This window comes from Acanthisitta chloris, unplaced genomic scaffold (assembly GCF_000695815.1).
Source record: "Acanthisitta chloris isolate BGI_N310 unplaced genomic scaffold, ASM69581v1 scaffold7368, whole genome shotgun sequence".
NCBI lineage: Eukaryota > Metazoa > Chordata > Aves > Passeriformes > Acanthisittidae > Acanthisitta > Acanthisitta chloris.
Window position 1 is genome coordinate 1 of NW_008687593.1, and position 13,495 is coordinate 13,495.

Below are 13,495 nucleotides of genomic sequence, written 5' to 3' on the forward strand. Positions count from 1 at the left end.
ACTTCAGCTCAAACCAGCACAGATGGGGAGAAGCACCAGCTCTGCAGGAATTGAAGGTGTCGATGCCTGTTTCGTTGGACCCAGCTTGGGTTGAGCCCTCCTGAGCTCCAGCCATGGGCAGTGCTCCCCCTGACCCACAGATGCTGCAGCCAAGCTCGTGGAGGAGAGGTGCTGACTGGTGGGAGCTGTAAGGTCACGAGCTAGTTGTGTGAACTTTCTTGAACTCAGCTCTTGTTCTGTCTCAGTGTGCTGTGCGTGGGTTATTACCGTGGTGGCTGGCACTGCCATGGGAGGCTGCCACACTCAGAGCCTGGCTTCAGAGCCTGTGGAAAGCTGGACAAAGTGCTCATTCAGTGGGGTTTGGCTGAGGCTGGAGAAAAGGGGCTGCTGTGGGAAGGACCCTGCTTTGAGCCCCCTCTGGGTCTGCCTTTGTGAGCCAGCGCTGGGCTTCGCTCGCTGGGGCTGACAGGGATGGGAAGTCCCTTGTTTTGCATGGTTGGTCCTTAACTTTTGGGAATATAGTTCATCTGCCTCCCACCAGTAGGACCCACGTGACAGCATCCCCAAAAATGGCCCAGCTGGGTCCCACCAGTGAGATCCACTTGGCAGCTGCCCAAAAAATGGTCTGCCTGCCTCTCACCGGTGGGACCCAGTCAGCAACATCCCCAAATATGGTCCAGCTGCCTCTCACCAGTAGGACCCACTCAACAGCATCCCCAAAAATGGCCCAGCTGTGTCCCACCAGTGGGACCCACCCAGCAGCATCCCCAAAACGGTCCAGCTACTTCCCAGCAGTGTGGCCACTCGGCAGCATCCCTAAATATGGGCCAGCTGCCTCTCAGCAGCAGAACCCACTTGGTAGCATCCCCCAAAATGGTCTGTCTGCTTCTCAGCAGTGGGACCCACTTGGTAGCATCCCTCAAAATGGTCCAGCTGCCTCCCACACACAGCATCCCCAGGGCTCCCTGCTGAGGGGTTTGGGCAGTGATGGGTGGGTATCTGCCTTACCCTGTGCCCTGATAACTCCTGTGTTTTCCCACTCCCGCCCCTACTGGGCTGGCATGCTGCTTGGCTGCTCCCAAATGCCATCCCTTGAGTCGCCAGCCCAGCAGATTTTTTGGAGGTGGTTTGCAGCAAGACACGTTTTTATTTCTTTCTTTAAAGCTTTGCAGCGTTCTGGGGAAACTGGGATGTCTTTGAACCATTTAAAGTATTCCTAATAGGTTACCTTGAAAGCTTTCTGCAGTCTTGAATGAATCAAAGTGCAAATGTTTATAATGCAACACCCACACAGGCTGGGAGAGGAATTTTATTAAGGCAGGAGAGTCAGAAAACAATAATAATAAAACATGTTTTATGAAGTTGGTGAGAAACTTATAAACTAGGTGAAGTTTTACGGCAGATGAATTTGATACAAGTTGTAAATTTGAATTCCCAGGCTGGTCCTCAGGTCTTGCTCTTTAGTACCTGAAATAACATTCCCCACTTTTAATAGCTGGCTGCGGCAGAGCGAGCGCAGTTTTATCTCTCTAAATGATCCTCCGTGCGTGGCTTATAATCAAACTTTTGCCCATCCTGAAGGCTCCAGCCCTTTCCTTGAGCAGCACAGTGGCTGCTGCCTATGAGGAAAGATCTGGTGTTTGCTTTGCTGTGGCTGGGAGGGAGGGCCTTGGAAATCCTTCCATACATCCCCTGCTCTGGATTAGTGAGATTTTAAATTTTTTTCCAGCAGAAACCAATTTGCTGTCTGATAAGAGAATGTTTTGATAGTACATCAGCAAAAAAAAGTCTGAAAGATGCTCTTGATAAATCAGTGTATTGCACTAGCAACTTGCTGCATTTCCCTGCTGCTGGCACTGCTGGGAGGGCCGTGGGCACTTACCAGGGTGTTACTGTGAGGTGACCAACAACTTTTTGAGGTGTTTGGGGTTCTGTTCCCATTCTCCCCCCCGTGTTTCCTCAAGAATCCCCTCTTTTCCCAATTAGGAGGTTTCCTTGTGGGATTGGTGAGGTATCACTGCCTGTGCTGACTTTGTCCCCACCCCAGGGTGACCTCCTGAGGGTGGTATGTAATGACCCCTGACTGCCCTATCTGTCCCCATCCCACTCAGCTCTCAGCAGCTGTACCTGAGGGAAGGGTGTAAAAATGGTTTCTCAGCCCCCAGTCCTGTCTGTGCACACACCAGCAGATTATTCCTCTTCAAAAATAAGTGATTCTTTAAGTAAAGCATTCAAGCTAATGGCCAGATTATTCCCTTCAAAATGGGAAAGTAATTAGGGATGTTTTCTTAAATAGGCTTCCCACCCTTGGATCTGCTGGGATTAGCCTACGTGGGTGTGTAAATATTTAGTTTCCAAGGACTTTTTTTTTTTTCTTTTTCCCCCTCCCCTTCCTTGAAGGAACAGCAGTGATAAGCAAGAGAAATGAGGCAGCAGCTGTGCTTGGACACTTTCCCCAGCATCCAGAATATAATGGGAATTAAAGCTGACCCACAGAGGAAAATGAAATTGAGGTTTTGCTGGTGCAATGCTCCATCAAGGGTTTCCTCTATGTGTGGAATTGAAGAGGTTGTGCCTTGGGGTGATGGAGAACAAACCCAGCCTCGAGTAAGAACTGTGATTGAGCCTGGTGGGCTTGGTTAGACCTTCTGCCTCTGGCTGCCTGCTATCCCAAGGGAATTTTTGAGCTTGTTTCCATGTGTGGAGGTCTCCCTAACATCCAGACAATTTAGACTTCTTGCACCAAGGCACTTCGATGTTTGGCTTGGAAACCATGTCTTGTTTTGTAACTCCTTGCAGCGCTTGCGACGTGTTGGTAAAGCTGGGAAGGGAGCGAAGGGAAGCTGAAAGCAGAAGCAAAATACATACTTAGCTGCAGAAATGATTGTAACTGAGTGAGCTGGTGGAGTTGCAGATTAAAGGAATGGTTGAGACCAGTAATTCACTCAGTTTTCCTAAAGGTCTGCGTCCCTTAAGGCACCCCCAGAGCCATTCCTACAGCTGACAAGCCAGGGAAGGCTAGATCTTGCATTCCCCATCCATCTAATGGATAAATCCCAAGCCCTAGCGAGGTATCAGGAGAAATCCTGGCTCAGAAGAAAACCTGCAGAGTCCCAAAGCTGGAGCTGTCATCAATGTGCTGCATGGCTTAGGTCCTCATCCTGCTGCTGGGAGATGCTCATGAGGTACTTCTGGGCCATCGGTGCTTGAAATGTTTCTCCACCCATCGTTTCTCTTTCTGGCTGGAGTTATTTATTGCAAGCACTAACCCTTCAGGTGCCTCAGTGGTTCTTTGAAAGGCTGTATTTGTGCTGTTCAGCTGTTTTTGGCAACTTTGGGACTTTTTGTTTGCTTGCCTGCCTGCTGGAAAGCCTTCAGAGGCTGTTTAGGAGGCGAGGGGAGCCTGTAGATCCAGAGATTTTTATTTTTTCTTTACTTGTTATTATTATTCTATATTCTTATAATTAAAACATATTTTTAGCAGCTGAAATTCGAACCTGTCTGGGTATTTATACAGCAAGATGTTTTGGATGAGGAATAGGCCAAGAGTGTCACGTGGCTGGGGCCAATGTGAAACAAAAGAATCCATTTATTATCCAGGCAGGAAATTTGTTCCTCGGGATGTTGTAGCTGCAGACATAATGATTTCATTTCCTCCGGTTCACCCAGATTAATGGCTTGTGCTCCTTTGTTTGTGTGCCTGTGTTATTTCTGCAGCGGCTTCCCCTCCTGTGCCGCGCGAACATGTGCACCAGTGCCCCGGGCAAGAAGGGGGCCGAGGGGTCTCCAGGCTGGGACTGCTGGCAGAGCCCAGCAAAGCCTGTGGGACCACCTGGGGTGTCCATCCTGGCAGTGATGGATGTCCTGGTGCATGTGCTACTCCGAGGGGGCTTCTCCTGCATCTCTGGGTGTCTTCTGCTGCTTGCATTTGGTGACCCTGACTCAGGCTGCCCAGGGAGGCTGTGGCTGCCCCAACCCTGGAGATGGTCAAGGCCAGGCTGGATGAGCCTTGAGCAACCTGATCTGGTAAGGTGTCCTTGCTCAGGGCAGGGGGTTGGGACTGGATGATCTGTAAGGTCCATTCCAACCCTTACATTCTATGATTCATTTCTGGGATGTTCTCCTGCTGTGATCACTGGGGCAGCAAAGGTGCTTTCCTGTGAGCATGTGATGGGATAGGTGAGATAAAGAAAGGGTTTCAGACAAGTGCAGATGTTGACCTTATGGAAGGTCTGAGCACAGTGTGTCTTCTCCACAGCCATGCTCAAGGGTTTATGTAGGTGTTGTGTGGGAAACCCAAATCTTTGCACCCTCCCAGATTCCATGCTGGGAAACAGCTTCTCTTCCTAGGGAGCTGTACTGATGCGCAGGGATGCAGGTGTTGGCTGTGTGGTGATGGGTGAGCAGCTCCTTCCTTGCTGTCTGCATTGGCTTTTCATTCCAGGCAGGTCCCAGCCCCTCATAGGGTCTCTGGCCATCTGTACTTACATTCCCTCCTTGATAAAAACCCAACAGGCCCATCTTTGTGGACACTCCAAGACAGGAGCAGCCTTCATTGCTCCCTTTCTCGCTGTCTGAGCATTTGCCTTTCAGAAATGATGTGACAGGCAAATGATGCCTTTGCATTGCTGTCTCCTGGTCGGTCCTTGTGGGTTTTGGCACAGAGCTTTTAATTTACTGCATGCAGTCCAATATGGTCTTTCTGTTCTGGTTTAATCTGGAATTGGAAGCACCTGTCTGTGATGAGGACTTGAATGTGGTGCTGCCTAGGATTCACCTGGAGAAGGATTGGTGACCATCTTGCTGCCCCTGTGCCCAGGTCTTCCTCCTTCCCTTCTCTAAGTGTTTCTGCTTTAAATTTGGGGAGGAGAGAGAGTTTCTTTTGCCTCTGCTGGAGGAGGTTTCCCTGCAGGGGCATACCTTGCTGAAGGAAGACCCTCTTGGCCATCAAGGTGCATCTGCCATCCCTCCTGCCATCCTTCTGGGTCCTTGGTGCACCGATCCAATCTTGCACATGTGCTGCACATTCTTGCTTTTATTCTCCTGAGCTTTCGTGCCATGAGGGATGTGTAGGTGCACCAAAACGCATCCAGAAGCTGTGGAGGAGAGGGATGGGGGGCTCCTGGTACCCTGTCAAGCCATGTGTGCCTTCTCCCCACCTGCTGCCCTCCCAAATCGCTCCAGTGTCGCACAGGTGACAGAGTTTGTGAGGATGTGACAGCTCCGTTGCGCAGAAGATGATGAACAGTAATGAGACCCAGAGCACAATGTGCACTTCAAGTGATTTATTTCAGTAAGGAAACCACAATCAGGGAGGATGGGTCAGCATCATCAGGAGAAGAGGTGGGTATGGAGATGAGCTTTGGGGGAACTTTATCATCAACCAGCACTGCTTTAAAAATGAGCAGAGCTGGCGTTGTGTGAAATGAAGCTGTGCTGGTCACGCTGGGTCCATCCCTCGCCCGCGGCCGATTGTGGGCACATCCTGGGGTCTGGCCAGTGACCACTCTGGCAGGCTGCTGGGCTGACTGCTGGACTTCTTGCTTACCTCCTGCAACCCATGCTGAGGGATTTTGGTGAGGTGTCACACGTGTGTTAAGTCAGCACTCAGGAAGGAGACCATCCTAGCAAGGAGAGGGGAGAATAATCCCTGAACCCACCTTGGCGCAGCAGCTTGAAGGAAAAGATCGGCCTAAGAATGGCCCTGAGCAAAATCTTGAGATTTAAGGTCAACTTAGAGCAGTGCTCATGTTTCCTCCCCTCTTACAGAAGAGAGACTCCTGCTGTGGGGGGATCCCTGGTGCTGCCTGTGTGGTGGGGAGAGCTGGGAGAGGCAGGCAGGAGTTTGCCTGCTGCTCCTGGCACTGTTTGGGTGATGTCCCAAGAGCTCACAACCAGGGTCCTGAAGCCCCTGCTCTGCACCCCATGGGTGAGGAGCATCTTCCAAGGGGTGATTGCAAGTCACTGGCAGCTTTCAGTGGATTTGGGCAAGGGTTTAACCTAGCCCCACTGGCCCATCAGAGCTGGTGCCTTGCGTGAAAGGACGCTTGGAAGTCTTGGCAAACACGTTGTTATTTACTCACCAGATCATCTGTGTGTGCCTGTGGCTCAGACTCCTAGGAGAGTTTTGGGGAAAGGATGCAGGATAGTTACATCTTGGCCTTTGGCTGTTTCCACCAAATCTGAAAGACAAAGCTGGGAGAGTCCAGGATAGGTTTACAGGGCATTTTGGGAAGTTGGATTTGGATGTGGTGCCGGAGCAAAAAACCCATCAGGGTCTGCTCATGGAGTGCCTCTGCCATTTACAATGGTCCTGTTGGCTTTGCCACATCTCCTTCCCCATGTGTGTGCAGCCTGGTGGTGAGGAGGACTGGGCAGGCCTTCCCCCATCCCTCCCGTGTCCCAAGGAAGGCTCCCGGTGCTGCTGGCAGCCCTGTGCGCTGCCGTGGTGGCACAGATTTATTTCCCTCTGCCTCATTTGCACTCGTGAGCTGACTCCATATGGTGCAGGCAGCGGAGACATGCCGGCCGGGCTGGGGGGCGGCGCGGGGAGCCGCGCGCTGACGAGCGTTTGCAGCTTCCTTCGTCTCAGGTTCAATATTTCCACCTCCTCCCCTCGACGGCTGTGGTTGTGCTTGTCATCTCCAGCAGCAGCCAGAGCAATCCTGTGCGATTCCTTCTCTCCTCTCCCTGCCGAGACCCGCAGCGCGTGGGCAGGGGAGGGTTTAGACTCATCCTCGGTCCAGCAGTGCTGTCGTTTGGTTTTTATTTACACCTGAAATTTTTTTGGCTGAACTCCCTGTGAAGGCTTTAGTACATGTCAGATGCTGCCTTTAAAAATGCAGGGTCAGTCTGACCACAGCTGTGCAGGGATGAGGAGTGAGGCTTTCTCCCCCCATTTTGGTGTCTGGGGGAAACACCAAGCAGTTGTGTTGGGAAGGAGGTGTGTTATTTCTGCAGGCTTGAGTCTCCCGATGGTGCTGGCTCGGTGTCTGAGCAGTCTGTCATGCTCGTGGCTCGTGCAGGATCCCTGTGACATTTTAAAGCAAGATGTAGTAAAGAGGAGCTGCCCTGTGCCAGGGGCAGCTCTCGGTGCAAGGGCAGCACTGCTGGCAGTTCAGATCCACCTGGTTTTTGTGATGATCACGGAGCTTTCTGGAGAACGTGGTCCAAGACAGTGACTCATCCCGAGTCTCTAAAGAAGTGATGGCATGTCGGGAAATGCAGGATAAATGTTTTGATTTTTAGAGCTTTCCTCAGAGGCGGTGCTACTCCAGGCAAAATAAATCCAGCGGGGAAAGGGGGGCAGGTCTGGCACGTTAATTCAGCAGAACTTAGTGTACCCACTGCTCTCCAGCCTTGGGGGTTGGCTTTGTAGCACAGTGCTGCTGTAAGAGCCGTGTGAGCCCACTGCTGGGAGCATCCCCTGCAATCCCATGGGTGCTGTGTATCCAGGCATGAAGCCTGTGTGTCCTTTGGATTCATCCTAGCACGTGTAATTGCAGATGCTATTGATGTTTATAGCTGCTCAGTCTTCTCAGGCGACTAATTCTGCATTTAGAGGCTGTAATTTCCAAGGGAATCCCAGCTGATAAGGAGCCCACTTCCACAGAACTTGTTAGGCTTCAATGGCCCTTGTCTACAAGATCTCAAACACTTCTCTTATTTAGTACTTTTTCACCTCTTCTTGGAGTTCATTGCTTTCTGAGAGCATGAGGACCAAACTCCCTTTTCCCAAGCAAAGAGCTCCTGGCAGCATGTCCTTCTCTTGGGTGAGAGATTCATTCTTCCGTTCACCATGTGCAGCCAGTGTGGGTACATGGATGTTGACTGAGAAGTGGCTATGGAAAAGTAGTGAAAAACAGGGAGGTGTTGACATCACTGCCCAATAATGTTTGGTTTATCCTTAAGACTCCTGTGTTCCTCTGGGACGTGTGATGGATTGGGGTTCTGGATCCTCCTCACTCTCTTGGCTGGTGAGATGGTTGTCCAGGCCATCTGGTCTCCATCCAAGGAGTCCAGTGGTGTGAGTCTGCTGTGCCCAGCTCGTTGCCGAAGCCACTCAGCTGCATGGCAAGGGATAGAGTGACCTCAGACACCTGAGCTTCACCCTTTGTCTGCTTTGGCATGTGCTCCTGGGTGCTGAACAGCTCTTCCCCAAGCTAAATAATCCTTCCTTCAAGCCAAACCTTCTCACACCACTTAGCTGGGCCTGGCAGTTGGAGGGTTCTGCTCCTCCTGGGCAGCCTTGCAAGCTGTTTGGAGGTTAAGGTTTCTGGGAAAGCCTCTGCCCATCCCTGGTTGGCCGAGTTCCTTTTCCACATCTTGTGGAGGATGGAACAAGTAAGTGCCAAGCTTGACATATGGTGGTTTTCGAGGCAGGCTGCGGCGTTCAGGGATGTTTGCTGGCAATCCAGCCTCGAGGAAGCAAAGATGAGGATTAAAATGCATTGTGACGTTGTTTTGGAAAACGTTCTCCTGAAGGACAGCCATGTCATCTTCCTGGCCTGGATCACTCCTCCAGTGGTGGTGTGGTTGGTGGAGGAGCTGGGCTCCTGAGGTGGCTTGGTGGGCCAGAGTGTTCATTCCAGTGCTCTCTTAGCCCTTGGTGCTGCTTGATTTGAGATGGCAAACTGTAAGTGATGATGTGTGTGCATGGTCTGTGTGGATTCTCTGCATCCATGGCCTGTGTGTGATACCAGCAACTGACTTTGTCACAACAGGAGCAAATGAGCTCCTGATGTTGGAAAACTTGTTCCCAAATTTTCAAAAACAGGTTTGCAATTTGGAAAACAAAAGGTATTGAAAGCTCCATCTTCTCTCCCTTATCTTTCCATTTGATTTCATACCCTTTGTTTGTTTTTTTTTTTCCCCTTGATGTGTGTGGTTTTGGGTAATTCTCTGTCATTTCCTTCCCTTTCTCTTATCTCTCCCTCTGCAGTTCTCTCTCTTTTCCTCTCGGTCCCTCTCCCCCTCTCCCTCCTCCCAGTAATTTATTTGCAGGCAGGTTGTCTCTTTGATTTACTGTCTCTCTCCTCGGTAGGATTATGATAAATGGATTGTGTGGCTTCAGCTGAGCTTGTTCAACACCATGTACCCACTCTGGGTCAAGTCCCTTCGGAGCATGAAAACCAGGGGGGAGATGGTGGGTCTAGGTCTCCTCTGCATGGTCTGAACGTGGAGTGAGTGTCGTAAACAGGACTTGGTCCTTCTGGTCGCAACTTTGCATCACCTCCTGAACTTGTTCAGACTGGGCTTTTGGTTTGGGTTTTCCTCCTGCTCTGTGTGTGTGTTTGTGTACGCATGGATGCTTGGAAAAATGGCATCAGGTACTTTATCAGGCTCTTTCAGGCACATCAACCAGCACATTTCAATTTAGTGTATCCTGATGTGGGGAGTGCTTGCCGCTTGTAATTAGAGCATTTCATCCCGCGGCCGCAGCAGGAAGCACTTTATTGATAAAGTTGTAATGTAGTTGCTGAGCAAACACCCCCAAATCTGAGCTTCATTAAGTTATCGCCTGCCCTGCTGCGATGCATCTTCATTGCGCACTGAAATCCATGCCATCGACGGAGATCCTGGAGGAGGCTGGGACTGCGCTGAGCCGCCGCATCTTAATGCATCCCGCCACACATTGACACAGCACGCTTGTCCTCGCTGATAGATAGAAATTCTTTCCCTTTCCAGCCCAAAGTGAGGTGGTTTTTGTCGGTTTTTTTGGCCACCACAGATCTCCTCGTGCTTTGCAGACACGGCTGCTCCTCTCCCCCCAAGAGGTTCATGTGGACCCTTAAAATAGAGGCAGACAGGATTTTGTGTTGACTTGTTGTTGTTCAGTGCCTCCCTCCTCGCCAGGGTTTGTTACTCGGTGGGTAATCCTTCATAACGAACCCGCGGGAGATTGATGGGGAGAGCTCGTTATGCACTTCCAGAGCAGTTTCACCGTCGTTCTGTAGCAGCAAAATGCACCATTAAAGGCATGGAGCCCTGGGAATGATGGGATATAATTAGTTGTTGCTGTAATATTTTTTGATTGAGAGTGTATGGATGCTGTAAGCAGCTCTTTCAGAGCTGGTGCTCTCAGGAACCTGTGAAGAGCAGCAGTGCTTGTCAAAGGGGAGAGGCTGATGCTACTCCTGCCTTGCCCTCCTCTCCAGCACTGTAATTAAACCATCTGGGAGATGCCACAGCGCTCACCCTGCGCAGCCGCTGGGACTCCCTCACAATTCCAAGCAGGAGCCAAATGAGGAGTCCTCCTGCAGAGGAGACTTTTTGGTGGGATGGGTGCCCAGCAGCTCACTGCCTTGATCCTGTACAGATTTTGTGTTCTGCCTTTTCCCAGCTAAGCTAATTTCAGGTTATATTGAAACCTTCCATGGGATGTTGTGGTTAGAAGTGTGGTCATTGAAAGGAGTCTGGAATTACTCAGGCAACCTCCTGGTGGGTGCTTGAACCCCTTCATGGAATCACAGAATGGTTTGAGTTGGAGGGGACCTTAAAGCTCATCCAGTTGCACCCCTTGCCATGGGGTTGCTCCAAGCCCCATCCAACCTGGCCTGGAACACTCCCAGGGATGGAGCAGCCACAGCTGCTCTGGGCAACCTGTGCCAGTGCCTCAGCACCTCACAGGGAAGAGTTTCTTCCTAATACCCAATCTGAACATGCTCTTTTTCAGTTTGAAGCCATTCCCCCTTGTCCTGTCATTGTCCCTAGTTGTCCACAGTTCCTCTTCAGCTCTCTTGCCGTTGTCCACAGTTCATCTCTAGCTCTCTTGCAGATTCTTTAGGTACTGAAAGGCCAGTATAAAGTCACCTTGGAGCCTTCTCTTCTTCAGGATAAACAGCCCCAATTCTCTCAGCCTTTCCTCATTGCAGTGATGCTCCATCCCTCTAATCATCTCCGTAGCCTCCTCTGGACTCACTCCCTGCGCTGGGGACTGCAGAGCCGGACACAGTGCTCCAGGTGGGATCTCACCAGAGTGGAGTAGAGGATAGATTCACCAATGGGGCACAGTGAGAATTAAATTATTTGGGACTTTGCTTCCATTGCCATGGAGAGGTGTGATGCAGACCACAAGCATAGAGGTTGTGGTGGTGCAAGGCATGATGCAAGAAGCTGGGCTTGGCTTGGAGTTGTGACAGCCCCAGGAAGGCAAAGCTCACGATACCATAGCACTTAATGTTATTTAGCACTAGGCTTTGGAATGAAGCATCTTGGCTCTGTTTCCCTATCGTTCCCTGTCTCTGGTAATGTCACCAAACTTGGACAGAAGCTTCCCAAGCTGTGCGTTTGCCTTGGGCTGATTTTGCTGAAGCTCTTGGGAGAGAAGGAGGGGGTAGGACACAAGCTTGGCATTTACAAGCATGAAATAGAGGGGAAAATATGGTGCTTTCCTTATGGAAAAGGAGTCTTGCTATTGTTCCCCTTCAGAAAACCATACTGTGGGACTGACGCTGCCCAGGGGATGTGCCCTGGGGTTGGACTGTGCACTGACCCCATCAGCACTTACTTAGACACATCAGGATGAGTCTCCAAAGATTCCTCCTGTGGAGCATCCTCTGCCCCCAGACCCAAGCCCTGTGTACCCTGCCCCTCAGTCCAGAGCTGCCCTCCCATCTCCTCTCCCTCCGAAGGCTCAGCGAGCGCCACGCACCTCTCTGCTCCCCGCGCATCTTGGGGGGCTTATTTCCAGCAGCTGGCAGCCTTTCCAAATCTCCCTCTACCCATCTGTTGTTATCAAACCTCCTCTCTCCTTATTTTGCTTAATTTCTATCTTTTTCCTCTAGGTCGTCTTAGCCATGCCTGCATCTCTCTGCATATGCCCAAGCATTTGCTTTCGAGTGCCTTAGGCTGGTTCCTGCCGTTCTCTTCTTGCAGGAGTGAGAGCTGCTGTTCCTTGCTTTAGGAGAGGGACCATGTCCTCGAGGCAGTTACTGAGGAGCGATGCGCTCGTAGAAGTCTCTTCATGCCCTCCCTGAGCAGAAAATTTGTTGTTTTATCTCTTTCCTTCCACATGACAGCGTGAAAACATGATCAGATCGGGTTGGTGTGGGTTGGCCTCCTTGTCTCTGCCTGTAGCCAGACCCTGCTCCCTCCCAGGGAGGAGTCACACCTTCTCATGGCAGGTCTGAAGCATGGGTTTCAGGCAGTAAGTTCTGCTTCATTTTGGATAGTCAGAAGGGTTTTTCTGAAAGAGGCTTAAATCCTGTCAGGAAGGGTGGTTGGCATCAGCTGGTGTGAGATGAAGGCTCCCACGGCAGATCCCGTGCTGCCCTGCTCTGTGCCCAGATAACTTATTTTTCCCTTGCTGCTGGAATGGTGCCAGCCCATCCTTGGCTCCTCTGAGGTGCCACAGGCACCGGCTGTGGGCAAGTTTGCCCGGGAGGGTGCAGGGAGCCTGGGGCAGCAGTGAGTCCTCCCCGCCTGGATCGCGCGAGTGCCATCCCAGATGGAAGCGCTGCTCGGCGCGGGGATGCTGCTGCATTCTAATTGCTGGCATCTTTACTTGTTACGAGTGTAATTGTGAGTAGACGTTTGTTTTTGTATTGATAATTAGGGACTGGAACAGATGGTGAAGGCTTAGTTTAAAGTAATGTGTCCATTAAAGAAAATCTACTGTATACAGCTGAAGATTCTTCACTCTGAGAGAGCTCAGCTCGCTGAAGCAGAGCTCCTCTTCTGTAAGGACCATTACAGCCTGGTCAGGAGAGCATCAGGGCTTGGAGATTTCTCCCAGCTCCCAGCAGAGCATCCCCCGGGCACCTCTGTGCCCATGTGCAGGTGTGGAAGGAGTTACTGGGGGAGCAGTGCCTGGAGCAAGCGAGGGGATGGCCATGGCCAGGGCACAGAGCTGCCTGCTGGCACGGTGGGACTGGCTGATCCAGGTGGGCAGGCAGCACATGGTTCACTTGATGTGGCTAACAACACCGTGCTAGACATCAGAGGCATGGGGAGATGATGTTCTCCTGCACTGACACCCCCTGGGGGTTTAATTAATACCCAGTGCCAGGTCTGGTCCTCACAGAAGGATGAAGCAGGTGGGAGGAGAGGTATGAGGTGTCTGTGTGGCTTCTCCACTCATTAGCGATGCTTAGGCCCTGTACTGCATTAATCCCTCATTAGCAGGCAGAGCAAATGGATATCCCTGCCTGTTCCTTCCTTTGCCTGCTCCCAAGGGATGGCCTGGGGGTGAGATCCCTGTTATCCCTGACCTGTAGTGATATTTTGCAGCCTAGAGATGGAGACAGGAGTGCTGGGATTCCTGTCTTGTCCCCCATGGGTTTGTGAGGCCTTGCAAACCCTCCCCTGCTGAAGGAGGGTGCTCAGCAGCCTGGCCATAAACCTCTCTGTGAGGTTTCCTCCAGCTCACAGTGTCACTTTTACATCCCAGAAAATGATGTAAAATCCAAGAGGAAATGGGAGAGGTCAGTGGGAAGTTGCTGAGCTGAGTCCTTCTGGTGCCAGTACCTCTGCAGTCATGGGGCTTGAGGTGATC